At 42.8% G+C, this 19531-nt stretch overlaps 2 protein-coding genes and 1 long non-coding RNA gene across 3 annotated transcripts in view; all 3 read right to left on the bottom strand.

Annotated features, from left to right (window-relative positions):
• Window positions 1-19531, bottom strand: part of EPB41L5 (erythrocyte membrane protein band 4.1 like 5) — a 465429-nt gene that overhangs the window by 268655 nt on the left and 177243 nt on the right. The window lies entirely within an intron of this gene.
• The window catches only part of RALB (RAS like proto-oncogene B), a 410529-nt gene that overhangs the window by 351018 nt on the left and 39980 nt on the right, over window positions 1-19531 (bottom strand). The gene's annotated exons all lie outside the window — the stretch shown is intronic.
• Window positions 1-19531, bottom strand: part of LOC133274738 (uncharacterized) — a 101519-nt gene that overhangs the window by 81264 nt on the left and 724 nt on the right. The gene's annotated exons all lie outside the window — the stretch shown is intronic.

The following is a 19531-nucleotide window of genomic DNA, read 5'->3' as shown; positions in this document are numbered from 1 at the left end:
CCTAGCAGATCAATCACAAAAGACATATTCTATTCTTCAGCTCAGCACTCCCCTCCGATCACAAGAACAAGTAGCACTCAGGCAGCAGCAGATTTCTCAAAGTGCATCCAGCTGTGCATCACGTAGCTCTGTTTTTATAACGAGGATCAGATAAAACAGGAGAAAAAAAGATGACATTATAAGGTACAAGCGAGCTAACAAAGAGATGTGCTCACTTATATCAACAAAAGCTGAGGATAAGGTGATAACAGAGCCTGACAAAAAGTACTTTGGCATTTCCGCTGTACCAGAGGACAGCACAGCCTCTGCTTACCAATCCTTCATCTGTCACAGTTATCCTGTGAGGAAGCAGGGGGTTGAGAAAAGTGACAATTATTTTGAAGACTAGATTTTTAATATCTGCACCTGTAGCCTTGCTGTAATGAAAACCTTCATGGCTATGGCAGGCAGAACTCACCGATTGCACAGTACACAGGTGTACTATGAAAGATGGAGTCACCTTCACCTGAGAAGGATTGTACCCCAGGAGATCAGGCAGACAGCTGCTTCCAATATTTATGGGTCTGGGAGAAAATAGACAATTGTATGAGACTAGGACACATACCCATCCTAAGGGAGTTTGATGACTTTGATGACTGAAGAGAGATAAATAAGAGTGTATTTGGGAATTACATATTAATTACCTGTATTAAAAATTGTAGGTAATACAAATAATAGCCATAATGTTCCCAGGTTCATTAAAAAAAAAAGGAGAAAAAAAAAAGTAAAACCTTACATGCACATCTGCAGGCCAGAAAACATGAAAACAGCTAGGAGAAAGCATTAACAGAGCACACAGTTAACCAGTGGAACTCTCAGCCACAAGACATTATCTTCCAATTGCTTGGCTATGATTGAATGAAAGGTTTTAAAATGGAAGCTAATTGCTGAGGCTAGGAAGGCCCTACTGGTTTGTGTCTGTTATCAGTTTTCTTACACTTTCCTCACAGGCATTTTTTAACTGGGCGTTGCTGCAAATGGGATGTTGCAACAAGTGGACCTCTGGTTTGAGCCATCACAACAGTCGTATTTACAAGTTCGGATTTTTTCTGAAAATACTGTTTCAATGTAGAGTAGCACAAAGGGCACACAAAACAAAAAAATAAAAATCTCAGAATAAGATCTCAAGGGAAATATCTTAGTCTCTTTCTAGCTAATTCAAGAGTTACCTATAGCATATAAAGTAGTTCTAACCACACAGTTATTTTCATAATTGCAAAGGTTGGAAGTTTAATTAGACAATCAGAAGGAAGCCCTCAAGCCAGCCCATTTTCTTAAACAGCTTTACCTAGGCACTGGGAGCAGCATTGTGTAATGCAGCTATTTACTCTGAATAGCATAACGTTCCCTTATCTTTTTTACCCTGATTAATTTCCTGACTGAAGTAGCACATAAAACTGAGCTGGTTAGACAACGTGTCAGGAGCCACGTGTCCTATTCAAATTTAAAATGGAGAGAGGCAGAACAGAGAGATTGGGTCTCTTCCCCTTTCACATCTGTTCCAGGTGCATCATGCTTCTACCATGACACCATTAAGACCATCTTCAGACCACAGTTCCTTCAAACACTGACTATGTGGGATGGAATTTTTTTTTTTTATTTATTTAGTGGTCTTCAGGGATACAGAGTGAGGCTTGAGAACAGAAATGCAGTGGAACTGGGGTTTGTGATGCAATTGAGCATCAAAAAGCCTTGATGGCCTCACAAAACCGCTGGTGCAAGTGGGAGACCATCATACCAGGCCCTGGGCTGCCTACCTTCTTCACGATGTCTCAGGTTCAGTTGCCTCCCTCCCCAAACACACCTGCATGCACGCACATGCTCACCCCCTTTTCAGGAATTTTACTATTGTTTGAGACAGAAAAGAGCGCATCCAAATTCTGCCACGGCCTCCACAGATCAGCAAGGAGGGATGAGGGTTGAACCGCTGAGGATGAGGACAAGCAGCAAGTCACAAGTGAAATGAGCCCCATTGCGGAGCACCAGGGTCTGACCATGGAGAGGGGAGAACAAGCAGGCTCTGCAGGAAGGCTCTGGACTGCCTCCAGTCCCCACGAGCCTCCCCATGGACACCAGCCCCTAGCTGACTTTCGGCAAGACAGAGTCACTCTGTACGTCTGCTTCCTCCTGCAGAGCATAAACAGAAGCAGCTGGGCCCAGCTCTGCTCCGTCCCACATCTCGCCTTGCCATTTGCACCCACGCGCAGCAAGCGGTACCCAGCTACAACAGCAGCAATGTTTTCCACACACGTGACCGAGGTGCAAACGACAACCCGAGGCGCTGGCACATCCACCACCTGCCAGGCTGGGCCCCGCTCACCCCACCTTCCCCTCCTCCTCCTCCAGCCCCTCTCCTCCGCAGACTTCTGCTCCTCTCCCCACCCGGTCCCCATGGAGGAAAACAACCTCCTTTTCACGAGGCTTGTTTTCTCCTAAGTAGCAAGTAATCATCCCCCCACTGCACAGCAGCCTGGGAACAAAGCTCGCTTTCCCACCCTCGTTACCTGTTTTGCTCCCTCTGGAGTCTCCCATTTCCCCGACAGTTTCCAGCAACAACATTTAACCTCAACATTTAAAATCCCTGATGGCAAAGCATGACATTCAACGCACAGCCAGAAATTTGCTCCACTTCAGCCCCACTCATCAGACTTCCCCAGCTGCACAGCATCCCTAATTAATTGTACCCAGTAAGGTCCCTGCCCTGGACAGTCCCCACAGGAGCAGCTTCAGGGCTGAATTCAGTGGGGTTTCACATCTTTTTCTTCTGCGGAGGTGATACTACATTGCCAGCTACACTTTTTTACCATATGCAACACCAACACACTGGCAGTTAACGAGCTACAACACAGAACCACTTGGCAACACACAGAAAATGGGCAGAAAATCCTCAAGCAAGAGAGGAAAAAATAAATAATGCAATGAATTGTTCAGTATTAAGTATGCAAGAGAAAAATATAAAGGAGAGGCTGCAAGAGAGTAAAGGTGCTCTCCCAGGCCTAAGCGCCACACCAAGGAGAGGAACCTCACAAAGGAAAGCATCCGCTCTTTAGCCATCAGAAAGATGAGGTACCCGAGTAGTTTTTTGGAGAGCAAAAGAGGTGAAAAAACAGCCTGGTTTTCATGTCAGTTCCCCACTTGAAGTCAGCTGATGTGGCTGCCAGCCCTGGCTAGGGATTCAGGAGCTCATGAGGTGCCATCCAGTCCTGTGGGACCTCTGAATTTGACTGTCCCAGATGTTAACTACAATATGGACAATACTCATTTGTAAAAATCTTGGTGTAACTGTACCAAAACCATCTGCTGTGGGCAGCAATGCCCTGGAAAGCAGAGGCTTAGGCAGCCTGGCTCTGCCCCAAGGTGCTGGTACAAGGAGCTGACAAAGAAGAGCACAAGCAGCAGTGGATTCAAGGTGGGAAAACTAAGTTTTGTTCCTACTGCAGGAATGAAGTTTGGAGCTGTCTTCACTTGTAACACCACATAATTCTAGGTGGCTGCAGATTTATTACTGTATTTTCCCAAATTTGGAAGGCTTCCACTTTTGACCACATGAAAGAAAGAAGCTTTTTCCTTTTCTCAGTATGACCTCCATTTTCTATTCTGAAACAAAATCCATTATAGCAATGCCTGGAAATACAAAACATCTAATAATTTTTCCCAAGAATTCCTTTGAATTCTGCAATAGATTTTGCTTGGCCACAGCCCCCCTCCCCACCTCCAGTGAAAGAAATTCCTTGCAAGATTCTCAACTTTTGAAAGACAATGATGGTTCAGTGTTCCCTGCAGTGACTTCTCATGTTAGCAATTTGGTTTGTAATCACAGATGAAGGCCTATACCATGAATTACTTACCAATTAAGTAGTGCTTGCATGAAGGCTTTGTATTTTACAACTTGACAGCTATTATAGTCAGAAGCTAGCTAGAGCTTTGACTTAAATGGGAATTATCAAATACTGAACAGTCTGAAGCAGAGACCCAAGCTGGCTTGGACAGAAGACATAACAGAGATAAATTTGCTGCTAACATTTTATCTTGGGTGGGATTAACAGCAGAAAAGACAAAATCAAAATATCCGTATCTTCCTTGTTCTTTAACATTAGACTTTTTAATCCTCCCTGAAGACATCCAGAAATATTATTTATGTCATGGAACAGGTACTGAGGAAGACAGCTGCCCTCTGCCACAACTAATATGATTAATATCCTTGCATCATCTCCCCCCCCCCCCTTTAGGGAGAGGAGAGAGTGATGTCACTGCTCTAACCACATTGCATTATTATGTACCTTTGAAACAGAAAAACAGGTATGAAAATAAATGTGAAGAGATTTTATTATTTATTCCAGATTTGTGCCTCAAACCCTTGTCAATTCAGGTTCCCCAGAGTACCCCATGAGTACTGTCCACAGCCACATTTAGGACCCAAGAAATTCTTCTCTATCCCAGCAGAGACAGAGCAGTTGGACAGTTCATTTTGCTGCAGTTAAGCCCTTCAGTAAGCACAGTGTCCTTGTACTAAGCCAAGCATTAAGAAATGTTTCATTTTTCACTTGTTTCCAGAAGTATAGGAGAAAAGTTCTTTAACACATTTACTAGAGATTCCCTTCACTTGTTCCATTGATTTCAGACATAATATATGCAAATTTAGGTACTTTATCAGTGTCATAAAGCCTATTACCTATTGAATTTCAAGTCTAGGGTAACTCCCAGCAACCAAATATATTATTTAATAATAATTCTGTCATCAAGTGAAATCTTTCCCCAAGATAGATACTGAAAGCAGCCTGCCCACATAGCAAAAAACAGCAAGATACTTATACTTTCTCAGAGGCTTTTCAACAGGGTCAGACCTGTGAAAGTGGCTATTACAGTGCTTTTATTTTATCTAAAATACTGAGCAAGATTGCTTATAGCAGAGGACTAAGTGGGCTTCCTATTTTGTTCACACTCTTGCTCTACACTGTTCCATGATCCTGCATTTTCTCTGTAATCCTTATCCAAAGTACAATATGAAAATATCATTTTTTTCCAAAATGAATACCAGGAGTTGTTGACCAGATGATAAAGATTTTAATATTCATAAAACCAGAATGTCAATAAAAGAACATCCTGCAGGAGAATGTTTCCAAGTCATAATTGTCATTCCCAAAATGCACGCAATACTAGTAGGAAAAGTCTTGCACTCTCTCCTCTCACTGGCATGAGGTAGACACAAAAGACTGATAATTACCTGCTGGAAGTGTTCAGCTATTCTTTTTTATTCTTGTCTATGCTGGCCAGCAAGCCAAACCAGTTCTGATTTCCATCTCTTTTATTTGTACATTGTTCAATCAGGCATGGGCCAATTCCACATTAAAAATAAATATGCTATGTCACCATCATGAACTGCACTGGCCAAAACCATAACGTGTTGCTGATTAAGGCTGTGCAAATAGAGTATCCCCTAAAGCAAGAAGAATGGGCACCTGCACTCATGAGAACCAGGGAAACAGCCAGTCTGGCACTTCAGCAGTTCTGATGACCCTGCAGAGGATTATCAGCTCCCAACTTTGCAATGGAAAGACCTGAACCTCCACAGCCTACAGGGAAGGAAAAAAAAAAAAAAAGCAAACGACAGATACAGGTGATGTCTTTAGTCATGGTTTTCCACACCATGAGGAGACGAAAGAATGGCAAGAAAACTCATCCATTTCTACACCAGCAGCCTGTAAGCCACTGAAAGTGCAATTCCCCAAAGTACTACAATATAAATACTTCACCACTAGCCTTCTGCACTCCAAGGGATAGTCTTCTCCTAGCTCCCCCCATCTGCAGTTCTTACAGTAGGATATTTCACGGCAAAGATCAAAAACTTAACACCATCCTATGTATGCCTCTGTGCTCTGCATCTGCCAGCGTTGCACTGATTTTCATACAGTAAGCAGTGGGCTTGTGGTACATGTGTGCTATTGGAAGTCCAGAAATCTGAGTTCAGTTTCCACACTAACATACATCTTCTGTTTATAACTAAAAGCTGCACTAATTAAACTTAAAATTAATTTTTAAAGTCTGGCAAGAGGCTTTGTACAGATGCATATTTCCATTTAGACTAAGCTTTTTCAGGTGCAGATCAAACTTGGGAACTTAAAATATAACTGGTTTACACTGCAGGAGATTGCATTTGCAGATTTCACATCGGAATCCATTCGATTCATATTGAATCTATTTAATCTCCATTTTTAGTCTCCATTCCCTGCTTTCTGTGCCTATTTAAGTGTTAATCTCTGCCTTGTTCATATGAAGAAATTCATATATTCATGCAAAAATGAGAAATGTGGGTAGAGATTTTATAACCCTTCCCCAAATTGTGCCATGAAATGAATAGTTAAAAATCATCACAAAATACGTTGACCTACTTTCTTACCTATTGTAGGGAAACAGTAGTAATTTCAAGTTCTTTCAAAATACCTCGCAGTTTCTACAAAAGCTGTGTGTAAAATTTGGGAGACAAAGAAAAACAAAATACCAAATATTTATTTTAATTTACTTGCACACTGTGTTTCCTACTTTAACTCGATCTCTTTGCCCTGGTCACACCTCCATTGCATTCCTTAGGTGCTGGTCACCTCCACCATATGCTCTCCAAAGGCCTCCTGTCCACATTATTTTGACTGGTATTTTGTCTCCACACTTGCTCTCTTGCTTTGTCATTTCCTCTAGGGCCAGCTTTGGTCCTCCAAGGCAAATGAACTTTACTTCCCACAATTTCAGATCTTTTCAATGAGCTTTTGACCCTCCTTCAACCTTGTTTCCATGTATTTCTTTATATGCCACTGCACCACTTTTATCCCCCCAAGAAGAAAACCAAACAAGCAGTGTAGTTTCATCATTTTGCAAGCCCCTCCTTCATTCTGCTGGTCTGAAAGATAGAAGCTCGAGTCTCGGAGTCCCTTTCTTAGTTAAAGATGAGCTTCAGTCTTCGTATCATTAGCTTTGAGCAGTCATCAACACATGCACAACAGCAGATCTGCATTTCTCTTCTGGAAACCTTGTCCTCCCACAGTCCCCATGACACTGGTCCTCGTTAGCCACTTCCACTGCATCCTCTTATCCCCTTCTTTCTACCTTGCCTCTCCCCAAGTCTCAGTTTCTAGGAAGATTTGCCTGGCCTTTACTGCCTCTCCTTTCTGCAAGGCAATGACACAATACATACACCCAGGTCTAGCAGGGTAACTTGCCCTGCAACTTCTCTGCTGCACCACGTAAAAGTCTCTGGCTGGCTTGTCCATATGGGTAAGGAAGTTCAACGTGGGTAGAAATACCCTTTTAGCCTTCTCTGAAGTGAGCCTTGTTATCTCTCTCACCAGTCATTTCGGGCCATCCTTTTTGTTTGATCCACTGGCCTTTATTTAGCTAGGCCTTGACTTTATTGTTCTAGGTCCTCTTATTAATACTAAGTAGTCCTTGCAGAGTCACACCAAACAACCTAAAACACAGCCTTCCACGAACCTCTGTATGAATGTAACACGGACCCTCTTATAACATCAGTAGGATAAACATGTGCCTCCATTTTATGTATGCAGCTTTGATACACTGGTCTCCTACAGAATTCTGCTGCAAAGACCAATTGATCATTAACTACATTTTGTTCAGAAGCTCCTTGGGAAGGCACCATATTTTGTTGTCTGCCTGTGTATTGCCTAGAGCAATAAGGTCCCTTCACACCATCGCAGTGTCGATAATATATACTCCCAACTGTGCTAGGTGCTATACATACATACAGCGACACATAGTAGATTGGCACTACCACTTTTTTCTTTGTTGTCTGCTAATCTAGGTAACAGATGATCAGAAACAGAAGAATAAATGACCTTGCATTATATAAATTTCACATCCCAAACAGTTAAAACCAACACATATTTGTAAGCAATTTGACTGGAAAAAGGATGAGACACTACTAATGGAGGTAATCTGAACCACAATAGAAAGTACAGGCACAATATCACCGAAGGGATACCTAGAGTAATTTGTAATATTTTCCACAGTAAACCAGAGATTTTGTTAACCTGTAGTCACCGAGATATGGTAGGATACCTAAGATACTGAGGAAAAAGAAACGCTTTTCACTAGCGCATATAGCATCAACAGTAGCAGTCATGAAATACAAAAAATTGACCTCAAGCTTACCACCACTGGGAGATAAAACCCCAAGGTTCGGGTACCTAGTCTCTCTCCATGGGCCTCTGCACAACAGACTGTAGAAATCAGGCGAACACTCCTCTTTATGAGAGAATTGTTAGGCTGCTTTGGTTTCGCTATGGAATAAGTATTAACAAACTGTATGACCAGAAGTGCCATTCCAGCAGTGCACATGGGTACCCACAATTAATGCTACCTTCTCAGTGATAACATCCCATTCATGGGTCACACTCAACCAAACCTCAACCCTCTAACACAGCCCATGTAGACCACAGACCAGGCTGCAGAAAGGTTCAGAGCTGTGCTCACTGCAGCACACACAGCCTGCAAGAGACCAGGAGCACACCTGCCATGCCCAGCATCACCTACAGGAGCTACTGGCCAGCACTGCCAGGTGTACAAGCAAGTAGCACGTACTCACTCTTCCCAAACTCCTCCCAAGCATGAGATCAACTTTTCATTCTTACTCAATGCATAGGTGTTTGCCAGAGATTAAACCAAACATTGCTGTGGTTTCTGTTAGCATCAGATCAGGAGGACTGTTGGGTGCTAATGTTTGACATGGTAGCTCCATCTGCAAAGTTACCTCTCATCCCAGATAATCATCTGGGGGTATTCCAACCCAAGCCATTCTGTGATTCTATGATTTGATGATTCTTAGGGGTTTTCATATATTTGTGCCACAGCTGTTCTTCCATGGTGCCTTTCACCCAAAATCATTACATTGCAGTCAAAGAAGCAGACACCAGGAAAACCCTCAATTCAATAGTTCCTGTGCTGCAGGGCAGAGGTTGAAAGCAAACCCTCCTGGTACCCAGCCCTTCTTAGCTGGATGTATGACACCTCCTGAGCTGTGCAGCAGAAGCAGATCTGGGATTATCTTTGAGTTATTGATGGAGTTACCACAATTTTATTACACACACACACCCCCCACACACACTAACACACCTCATTCCTGGAAGCAGGAAGGTAAAAGGTCTCACACACTAGCAAGTCTTGCTCCCCATCTCCTGCTGCCTGCAGTAGAGGGTGTGACAGCACACCTCTGCCATCATCAGTTCTGGAGGAACATCCCCATCGGAAGGGCATCTGAGCAAATGCAATTCTCTGTTTGATGCCCTGATCACTGAAAAAGCTTTTGCTCTTCTTCACGTCACACTGGCTTTTCACTGTATGACGGGAGAGGGTGGAATCTTATCTGAACTGAAGCAAATGCCAGTTCCAGGCTGCTGCTTTCCTTAAAACACCCTCATACACACTTTTCAGGCACGCAAAGTTGTTTTGCAGACACAGGCCTGCTTCTGAACTCATTCCATCAACATTAAAGAGGCAAAACCAGCATAAAACAAGCAAAAGTGGGATAAGAATCACATCCTTCATTTCAGCCTGTGTAGCCTTTTTCCCCCCTTACATAAGCCTCAACACTCCAAGTTCAAGGCAAAAGCTTGCAATATTTCTATGTTATCCTCAGTAATGTGACAAGAGCAATTACAGAGTCCAGGGAAGCTAAGTAACACTGCTAAAACAGTGGGTGGTCTAATGGCTTGAATAGCTTCTGTTCACTAACATTGTAGTGAGAGTCCCCCAGACTCCCACTTTGTACCCTAGGTAATTCAACCGAACTCCGCAACACTGGCCTTTTTGTCTGCAACATCCTAGCAGTAGCACTGCTTAGCTGACTTGAGACATACCCAAGTTCTTTCAGGTGGTCTGCAAAGCTAACTCACCCTTAAAAAGTTTGTCCTTGGTACCCACCATACCTCCTTTATTCTCTGTTACAGTTGAAAGCTCTAGGCAGAAGCACACTGAACATTCTGCAAGGAAATCTGCTCAGAGACAGCTATTCCAGGTGCAGAGGCTTTTGCTGAGTACAGCATTATTTGGGGCATTCTCTGGAAAAAAATTATCTACTTTTACAGTAAAGGAGCCATTTGCCATGTGCAATGCACTGAAATACTTTGCCACAGCAAAGTCTGGTCTAAACATGTTGTTGGCCAATAAAAGGGGGGAAACACGCTGCCAGTAAACATTTGCGTGGTATGTCTTTGAAGGCTTCAAGGCAGACTAAATGGAATAATTGTGAAGACGTATTATTTATAATACAACAAATCTTCCCCACAAGATATAGGTCTCCATTAACCTAGTACCCAACTGCTTTTAAGTGCATTTTTTAATGTGTTTACCCTGCTAAGGGAGTTATGTTTTATTATCTCCATTTTGCATTTGGGGAATTGAGGTACTAGGAGATTAATAGATTTGCTCGAGGTTACATAGCAAATCTCCAGCAAAGCACAAATGCAGACCAAGTGTCCCAGATTGTTCTTCTCCACTGGATGTATCCATCGATATGCCAGGACACATTAAAACGTCAAAGGTCTCTTGTGATGTGACTTTTTCCTGTATAAAAAAAAAGACCAGTCTCATGCATGCAGGAAACACTGTACTGGAGTCCACAGAAGTTTGTCTGTTTGCACAAAAGCTGAAGCAAAGCCTGGAGTTGTTGGTGGAATATCCTCATTTTTCCAGCTACCCAGTGCATTCAACCCAAATTCACAATTACTTTTTCACTGATGAAACCTGCTGCATCTGGCAAGCAACTTATTCGCTGATAAAGAGCCACTGATACACAGTCTTATATTTCACATACTATCATATGGATCATGAATCATAGAATAGTTAGGATTGGAAAGGACCTACAGATCATCCAGTTCCAACCCGCCAGCTGTGGGCAGAGACACCACACACTAGACCATGTTACCCAAGGCTCTGTCCAACCTGGCCTTGAGCACTGCCAGGGACGGAGCACTCACAACTTCCTTGAGCAACCTGTTCCGGTGCCTCATCACCCTCACAGTAAAGAACTTCTTTCTTGTATCCAACCCAAACTTCCCCTGTTTATGTTTTAACCCTTTACCCCATGTCCTATCACTACAGTCCCTAATGAAGAGTCTCTGCTTCACATCTCCCTCAAGCTTAGTGGAACTACAGAATGGTTCAGCTTTTGAAAGTCTGCCCACACACTGAAGCTACTGAATGTAGCTTTGAGACCCTTTCTATGGGACAGTGGTTTTCTGGATTGGTTGGTGTGCTTTTCATCTTGACTTACATGAAGAAGTGGTGGGAGACAATATCTGAACCTTTCATTGTATTGTATACCACTGTATGGGGGAAAACCATTGGGGTGGATTGTTTTATGAGATTCAGTAGGAGAAAACCTCTTTTACTATGTCCCTTTCACCAGCTCTCCATTAAGTCAATCTCCCCGAAAGCAAGACCCATAGTGCTCTCCAGACTATGGCAGAGTTCAGGGAACTGAGAATACTGCAAACCCCTCTCTCCTATTCCTCAAATACCAGCTTAGCCACCTCACCCAATCCTCCCTGGGAGGAAGAGACACCAACCAGTGCAAGTACAATGTTGTAGCTTTCAACAGGATGATATTTCCATTAATTTCCAAGCTCCAGTTTAAACCTAAGAGGAGTTTGAATAAGAGGGCTTATGGCAATGGGAGCATGGTATTCTATGCCACACATGCTCCTGTCAGTCCATAAACTGAGATGCAATAAAATCTCTCTGCACTACCACAAAAATAAGAAAGAACCAAGGACTTTGCCTAAAGCATCTTACTTGGGAAGGTAGTTCTGGGACCTTAGATTATTCACTTCCAAGACTAAAAACTCGCTTTAGCAAAAAGTGAGTTGCGCCAAAGAAGTTCTATGGAGAACATGAGACTGGTGACCTGTTTCTCATCAGCATGAACTGTGGATCTACTTTCATAGAACAGTTAGGGTTGGAAAGGACCTTAAGATTATCTAGTTCAAACCCCCCTGCCATGGGCAGGGGCACCTCACACTAAACCATGTCACCCAAGGCTCTGTTCAACCTGGCCTTGAACACTGCCAGGGATGGAGCATTCACAACTTCCCTGGGCAACCCATTCCAGTGCCTCACCACTCTTACAGTAAACAATTTCTTCCTTATATCCAATCTAAACTTCCCCTGTTGAAGTTTTAACCCATTACCCCTTGTTCTATCACTGCAGTCCATCCCCAGCATCCCTATAGCCCCCCTTCAGATACTGGAAGACTGCTATGGGGTTTCCACACAGCCTTCTCCTCTCCAGGCTGAACAGCCCCAACTTTCTCAGCCTTTCTTCATACAGGAGGTGCTCCAGTCCCCTGATCGTCCTTGTGGCCCTTCTCTGGACTTGTTCCAGCAGTTCCATGTCCTTTTTTTTTATGTTGAGGACACCAGAACTGCACACAACACTCCAAGATGGGGTCTCAGAAGAGCAGAGTAGAGGGGCAGGATCGCCTCCTTGGACCTGCTGGTCACGCTCCTTTTGTTGCGGCCCAGGATACGGTTGGCTTTCTGGGCCGCAAGTACACACTGAAGCCGGCTCATGTTCATTTTCTCATCAATCAACACCCCCAAGTCCTCCTCAGCAGGGCTGCTCTGAATCTCTTCTCTGCCCAACCTGTAGCTGTGCCTGGGATTCCGCCAACCCAGGTGTAGGACCTTGCACTTGCCATCGGTTAAGTTTGTAAGGTTGGCATCACTTTACCTCACAAAACATCAGTGGCAAAGCTCAGTAAGTCTGCTCTGCAAGTCATCATATCTAAGTCACTTTCTTGACTTAAGCAAGCAAGATTTAGCCCTCGCTGCAAAGCTGCTACCAAAGAGAGCACAAACAGGCTTCATTCAGCAAGCAGGGGCAGATTGCATTTTCCATTTGAGGGATACATACAGGTAAACAGCAGCAATGTACCTCCAGGCTGCTCCATGCCACATGTCACTTTGTGTATGGTTACCCCAAGGAGGGAAGGCGATTTCAAGGCAAAACACGAAATTGAGTAGCTCAGATATCCTTCTTTGCCAAGGTAAGCCTGACATGCAGAACATGATACTCTGTCTCCAGCACAGTGTCTAGGCTGCTCAAGACATGCTCGACATCATCCCCCCCCCGCCTTGAAGATTATTCGGTATCAAATGTTCACCAGTGTTTTGAACAGCTAAACAATGAATTTTCCCACTGCCTCTCCTGCTAATGACGAGCGAAAAAAAGAATCCCCTAGGGAATTTCCCTTCATCTGCTCACGAGTGCCACTTCGCTAGTCACATTTATCTGACAAATCTTACAGATGGCTTGGCACGAGCTTGCAACAAGCACACCATCTTTGGAGCTGGGATTGGCCGCACAAGGCACGCGATGCTTTCTTTGGCAAATTGGGCAAGCCTGCAGCAGAGCCCCATACCCACAATAGCAACCAGAGAAACACCCTTAGAAAATTTGCAGCTTCATCCAGTGCTGTTTCAGCAGAAGACACCAATGAAGGTGATGGCATTTCCGACACTACAGCCACCCCACAAGGAACAGTCTCGGCACAAAAGTTTTGCACTGACAGAAAAATATCCTGGAAAATGACTCCCATTGAGTCATTTTCCTGCTGTTATTATACTGAATGCATTTCTGTTAAAGATGAATTTTCCCCATTAAAATAATGGGGAAGAGACTATGAAGACCCATCTGCAGACCACATTTTAAGAAGGGTTTTTGTTTGTTTTCCAACATTGTCAGTGAAAAGTTCGTTGAGTCTTCCAAGCACTTGCCAGATGTGTACTATCCTCATGCTACGTACCCAACTGTAATTCCAGTTTGAAAGCTGTTTGACTCAGGCAAATGAATAGCAGGATTTTAAAACACATACAAATAGTAAAACTAGGGCTTTGTACAATCCCATAGGTACTATAGATGGGACTGTCCAAACACAGACCCTTCTAATCCACCAAGAAAATGCCCTTAAGACCTGTTCAGAGTCAGACTTAAACCCATAAAATCCAGGAAATTCAGAGATAAGCCTGGATATCTGGACTGATATTCTGTCCTCAATTCACCTTACTGAGTAAATGTTAATGAATGCATTTGTTTATTCCATACAGTTCTATGCAAGGAATATCTACAATCTGATATTATGGGAGGAGGTGATTTTTTTTTCCTGTATGTCTGTGTGTAGGAGTTGCTCAATATAATTTATTCTCTTTCCACAATAAGACTTTACAGCTCCTCAATCCTTTTAGAGCTATGCAGGATCTGTCTTCTAAAGCATCAGAGAGGAGGCCTCAAAGAAAAATCAGTTATTACAGGAAACATGGCTGATTTTCAGTACTCCACAGTCTCTACTTTCCATTCATACTAAGCTGGTATTCTAGCACAAGACATCATCCATTTACAGAGGATCTGAACCCAGACCTTCACAGGCAACTTGAGATGGAGCTCCCCAGTCAAGATCAGAGGAGAAGTAGAGCACACAACAGCTTTGCTTTGGAGCAACAACCTGCGTAGTAGAGTTACCATATTGAGTACAAGCAGAAGAACAGCTATACCGGTCCATCTAGCCCAGCATCAACTCTCCTATAGCAAACAGCCAGAAAACAGTAGAAATAAGGCAACCACTTATGCTATTTTCCTCACATTTCTACTAGCCTCCAGCTATTTTCAGATCAAGGTATTTCCTAAGCAGATGTGGTTTCTAGCTACTTACTAATCCTCCATGCATTTCTTTACACAAACTTGTCCAGTCATCCTTTGAACCCTAACAAGCCTTTTAGCCTCCACAGGCACCTTTGGCAGTGAATTCCTTGTGTCCACTACCACTTGCATGGAGAACACACATCTCCTTTTCTCTGCTTTGGGCCTGGCTTCTTCTAGTTCATTCAATGACCTTAATTGATGTACTGCCACAGAACAAACAATCCCTGCTCACCTTCTGACTGCTGCTTTGCAGAATTCACTCCTACCCCACCAACATCTCCTCTTCCTTAGGCTGAGGAGTTTCAGTACAATCGATAGTTCCCCACATGGAAGCCATTCAGCACAGCATTTTAATCTTTCTCTTAAAGTATTCCAAGTTCTGCTATGTTCAAGATGAGCAGTCGATAACTTGTGCAATTCGAAGTAGTAGCAAATATGGATAACGTACAAACCATCTCTTTTGTTTCCTTCTGAGCTCGGAGTGCAATTCTTTCACTTCACTCTCTGGAAACACCGTCTTTCACATGTTAGAGGAGTACAAAGTAGTTAAAAGGTTTGTCTTGAGTTTTACAGGTAATCTGCAAAGTGGCAGACAAGTAGAACAAAATCTCCAGGACCCATTCTGACACAGGGGAGTCCAGCGGAACTTTCCAATGTTGAGTCTTTGCCCTGGTGATGTAGGCAAATTCCCATTTGGACAAAGTACACTTTAAAATTTTAAAGTTATATGAAGCAGTCTTAAATTCAATTATAAAATTATGCCCAGAGAATGAATGAGAAAGAATGGGGCTATTCTTTCACCCTATCAATGATGGGTATCATGACACATACATAATTTGTGTCCTGCTACATTTAGGAACACGTCTGATCTTCCAGATGTGCTCAGAGCAACACAAATACCAGAGTCCTGACATTCCCAATCCAGAAATTACAACTGTGAAATAAGATTCTAGCAAAAACGGTAAGCAAAGCCCATGACCACAACTTTGCCACCATCAGCTGCTCTTCTCTCTCTGTCCCCAAAATACACAGTACAAATGAGTTTAGACTGACCAAATACTTATGCAGCATGAGAAGACAGATGTGGCAGAGACTCCGAAAGTCTGCTAAAGGTTTTGCTATTGCCAGCTGATTTGATGTAAAAGATATGCAGATACTACTGTAATGGGCAGCCCTGCAAGCCCATAGGATAGATAAAACTTCCATTTATGACAAAATTAAACCTGGTAAAAAAATGGCACTATTCCATTGAAATCAATAAGGTTGCACCTGTGAAAGCCAGCTGTGAGTTGAGTCAATTTGAGGTTCTCAAATGATGTAAAGTGCTTCAGGAGGAAAGATGCTATATTTAGGTGCCATATTATTGCTATGTAGACATTTTCACAACCCCTAATTATGGGGCTTTTTTTGCAAGCTCTGTAGTATTAACTGGATTGGATAAATATATAATTAGAGAGTGTTTCAACATGCACACTCTTGATGCTAGAAGCTTTATCAGCTCTTTCTTTTCTTCATGATCTGTTTTGCTTTGCTTTTAAAGCTGTTTCTATCAATTATGGCAAGATTTACTCAGAGCCCTAGTAAAGGGTCACTGTAGATATCCCAGCAGAATAGATCTACATTTATGTTCCAGAACTCTCCTGTTTTCAGGAAAGACAGCTCTAGAGTGATATTGTCTAACATTGACAGAAGCTAAGCTGATCAGACGGGGGGAAAGAAAAACAGGAAAGAAAAAAGAGGGGACAACAACGAAGCTTTCAGATGTTCCCTGACCCCAAATTATTTATAGGATAAGATTTCTACTCCAATACCTTTGACAGAAGATCTGCTGCCTAAATATTCACTTCATCCTGCTCCTCTCTTCTGCCAGCAGACAGAAGAGAAGAAAGGAAGACCTAAGGAGATTCATTTTCTGCATGGTACCAGGGATGCACAGATAGTTTCAAAGATTTCTAGATAGGAGGCAAATACATCCTTGCCTAAATGAACAACCACCCTAACAAATTCCTGAATTGCTTGACACAAGAAAGGCAAGCTATGGGTTTGGGAGGTTTTTTTCAGTATCCTGCTTTGTCAAATTAAAAGATACTATTAACTTTTTAATCCACTCAGTAGTGGGGGGGGAGGGGGGGTAGTGGGGGGTGGTGGAGGAGGGATTAGAAAAGCAGCACCAGCATTTTCCTTCCTAGGTGTTGATAAAGTCTGCTTTACCCTTTATTGCCAAGAAAAAAAAAAAAAAAAAAAAGAAGCTTTAAGCATTTAAGCAAATAACACTTGTTCTCACTTTTCTGATCAGGCATGGCCAATAAATTATTTGGCAGGTTCTTTCAACTGTGTTTATGAACCTTTTCCCCTTGTGCCAGCTTACATCCAGTGAGAATTTGAAAAGCTAAATTAAAAGTATAAACACTTCAAAACAGAAGTTAAGAATAGAAAGAATTAAGGATATTGCTACAGTGACACGATATGGATGCTGTATTATTAAACAAACAGCTCACAATGGTATTATGACATGAGTAATAATTCCTGATGCCATGAATATATTGCAGAAAAGAACAATAGCTGCTATTACCAGCTATGGAGATACAGAGAGCACAATACCAAGAGGCTGGCTGCTGACTGATCTAAAGCAAGGGTTTTGTCTAAAAGCCAGCAGGATAAATTCACACCTGGTGCAAATGGGTGCAACAATGGAAGTTCACGGAGTTGCAGCATCTTCAGCTAGGCTCTGATATTGCATAAAAAGTACTATGGCCTTTGCTCTGTGCGCTCTTGCAGCCTGTTTATGGCTGTAATTGACTGGGGAATTCCAATTTGGTAGGATTTTGAGCCTGCTTTGCACAGGTGTGAATAACTGAATTTGGCCCTACATTAATGCTAACAGATTTTTAAGCCCAGCAAGTCACAGAGCACCTCTGAATTGTTGGAATGTTCAACATCACCACGATAAAGTCTGACAGAGACAGGATGCTGGTGGCTATTGGCAGATGGACTGGTTTGCCCTTCCTTTTGTTGTTATATATAGTAACTTTGGAGTAAGACAGGTGATGCTAAAGAAGAAGATTACTGTAAAAGTTAGCATATTCACAAGCTTGACAGACAAAGCATGGAATCAGATCCTAGGGTGCACTTACAGCATGTGCTTCCTGTAATTGAAAATCTATTTGCGGCACAGAGAATAGAAAAAGCTTTCATTTGGGGTAAAACTTAAACATAAGCTTTGCTTTCCCTGTTTGATGCAGTAACTCCCTTCAAGACAGTATGGTCTGGAAGCAATGTGCTCCAAGATTCGCATGTCTACAATTGCCATGGGGTGGGGGGGTTAAGAACAAAGTAAGGGAACCTACCCATAAAATGAAATACAGGGCTTCCTTCATTGTCATACAAGGTTAACATAGTGATTTGACCACTGTGGTGTGCAGCTAATATAAACAGAGACAGCTTAAATCCTAAGTCTCTGTAGCTATCACATAGTTAGTAAGAAACACTCAGCACAGAGGTTTAGGTGGGCTCACTCTGCCCAAGTGCTGCCCAGCAGCTCCCAGTATAGGAAGCATGGCTCAATGCAAAATGTGTGACCAGGGTGCTTTGGTGTTCTGCCTTTCTCAGCTTTTACAGCAACACTGGGGACCCCTGACAGCTATCCTAAAGGCAGCTTCAAGGTTGTTCCAAACTGTGCTAAAGACCAAACCAGCTTCTGAACAATTTCAAAGCACAAGTTAAGCAAAAGTGGTTTGCTGCACTCTCTTGGATGTGGAGCTGGCTGGAACACAGCCACATCTGAGAACAGGCTGCCTTCTCTTCAGCCATCACAAGAGCACCTACACAGCACATACTTAATGCAAGACAGCATACTTAAGATGAGGCACCCCAAAGCCAAGAGAACTACTCAAAGCAGTGGGCAGCTACACTGGATTACCTCCAATCTATCATCAGGATCCCCCAAAACACGTTTTATTACAGAGGCATTAACAAGGCAAAGCTGATTTGCTTAGAGAAAGCCTTGCTTTTCTTGTCTGTGTGTTTGCACATAAAATGCACGCTCACACATGCAAACATGCCACCCGATCAAGTCAAACATACACAATGCATTTAAGACATAAATAAATAGTTATGAGTCACTGATAACCACCTCATAAATTACATGGTCTTACAAAGTATCACTGCTAAAGATAATTCATACAATTGGATACAAAATATGCATGTATGACTCTCATTAGGACAGATAAGAGCTGTTTGTTTCCTTTCAAAGAGCCTAAGGCCTTAATTTACAAGGTCCTGAATTATTTTTTTAAGCTTAAAGTCCCACATCTGTAGGTCAGTTCCAAAATCTGACCCAAAAACAAACCATAAGAGAGCAAACCTGACCACAGCTAGCATAGTGAATAGGAGATGGGACAAGGGGGTCTAAAAATCCAAGAGCCCAGTCTTTTCCAGCTCACAAGAGCCAGTTCTGCTAGCTTTAATAGCCCTTTTCCTCAAATGGATGTTGCTTCAGCATCCACTTGTCCTACCTCACTCCTGTTGCGCTGCCCAGGACAAGGCTTCCCATCACCCAGGCAAGGAGTTAAGCTACAGCCGCAGTAAAGCACAGCCACTGCAGCTCTTCTACAGCTTGTGACAAACTCTTCTGTGGGAGCGGGCACAAGACACTCCATCCAACAAAGCAAAGAAGGACAAGATCAGCCCTGCAGCCTCCACTTGGCCAAAACCTAAATGCCACTTTGGTACCACTTGACTGACACAGCCCAAACATGGCGTGTTTGTTTTGCTGACACATAGGTTTAA

This window comes from Pezoporus flaviventris, unplaced genomic scaffold (genome assembly GCF_033815535.1).
Source record: "Pezoporus flaviventris isolate CSIRO_AGI_PZ_B2104156 unplaced genomic scaffold, CSIRO_AGI_Pfla_v1 ptg000001l, whole genome shotgun sequence".
NCBI lineage: Eukaryota > Metazoa > Chordata > Aves > Psittaciformes > Psittacidae > Pezoporus > Pezoporus flaviventris.
This window is presented reverse-complemented; position numbering and strand designations above follow the sequence as displayed.